Genomic DNA, 1,833 nt, shown 5'->3' with positions numbered 1-1,833 from the left:
AAACCACAATGAGGTACCATTTCATGCCAGTCAGAATGGCTTCGATTCAAAAGTCTACAAGCAATAAATGCTGGAGAGGGTGTGGAGAAAAGGGAAGCCTCTTATACTGTTGGTGGGAATGCAAACTAGTACAGCCACTATGGAGAACAGTGTGGAGATTCCTTAAAAAACTGGAAACAGAACTGCCTTATGATCCAGCAATCCCACTGCTGGGCATACACACCGAGGAAACCAGAATTGAAAGAGACGTGTGTACCCCGATGTTCATCACAGCACTGTTTATAATAGCCAGGACATGGAAGCAACCTAGATGTCCATCAGCAGATGAATGGATAAGAAAGCGGTGGTACATATACACAATGGAGTATTACTCAGCCATTAAAAAGAATACATTTGCATCAGTTCTAATGAGGTGGATGAAACTGGAGCCTATTATACAGAGTGAAGTAAGCCAGAAGGAAAAACATAAATACAATATACTAATGCATATATATGGAATTTAGAAAGATGGTAACAATAACCGGGTGTATGAGACAGCAAAAGAGACACTGATGTATAGAACAGTCTTATGGACTCTGTGGGAGAGGGAGAGGGTGGGAAGATTTGGGAGAATGACATTGAAACATGTAAAATATCACGTAAGAAACGAGTTGCCAGTCCAGGTTCGATGCACAATACTGGATGCTTGGGGCTAGTGCACTGGGACGACCCAGATGGAGGGGAGGGGAGGGAGGAGGGAGGAGGGTTCAGGATGGGGAACACATGTATACCTGTGGCGGATTCATTTCGATATTTGGCAAAACTAATACAATTATGTAAAGTTTAAAAAATAAAATTAAATTAAAAAAAATAAAGAGGATAAAAAATAAATAAATAAATAAATAAAGTATTTTCTGGGAAAAAAAAAAAAAGAACAAAAACTTTAACTCAATTTTAAGGGAAGAACTAGGTGATATAACCTTTAAGACCTTAATGGAGAGTTTGATAAACCCTCCCGCCCTTGGGCATTCGAATGATTAGATTCTCTTTTTCCATTTGTATATAAAAGAGAAGGGATGTCCTTGGGCTACTCATCAAAAAACATGGGAACCAGCATTGACTGATAGTGTATTATAGCCAGCTACTAGATCCCGTGGCACAGGGACTTCCCCTTGCCTCAGAGAAATCATTGCCACTGCCCTTTGGTTAATTCCACTAAGTAAACTGTTATGGATTCCCCCTTAATCATTTTTATAACTCATGCAATAGAAACCATCCTGAATTCTCATCTTATTCAACGTTTCTCAATAAACACCTCAACACCTATAAAGTCTTTTTGTTAACTTTTCCTCATATAACTCTTTTATATTACATTAATCTTATCCCGTTATTCTATTCCCCCCTGTCAAAGGCTGAGTCCCTCACAACTGCTTATCACTGATAGATCATTTTCTTAACTCATTCCGATGATTTGCTAGAAATTCACTTGGGTAATGGTGACTTCTCATGGTTCACTGATGGTTGTTATTTAAAGGTGACAATGGCAAATTTTGCTAGTCATGCTTAACTCCTTTTGAGGTAACATCGTTACTGACAGATACTTCAGCCCAACAAGCTGAATTATATGTTCTTACATGGGCTAGCCAAGGGCAAAACTACCAGTATTTATTTATACCTGTAGTAAATATCTGAAAGAGATGGGAATACCAGACCACCTGACCTGCCTCTTGAGAAACCTATATGCAGGTCAGGAAGCAACAGTTAGAACTGGACATGGAACAACAGACTGGTTCCAAATAGGAAAAGGAGTACATCAAGGCTGTATATTGTCACCCTGCTTATTTAACATATATG

The sequence above is a fragment of the Bison bison genome, unplaced genomic scaffold (assembly GCF_000754665.1).
Source record: "Bison bison bison isolate TAMUID 2011002044 unplaced genomic scaffold, Bison_UMD1.0 scf7180017864489, whole genome shotgun sequence".
Classification (NCBI taxonomy): domain Eukaryota; kingdom Metazoa; phylum Chordata; class Mammalia; order Artiodactyla; family Bovidae; genus Bison; species Bison bison.
The sequence above is the reverse complement of the archived record's forward strand: the minus strand, read 5'-3'. Positions refer to the sequence as shown.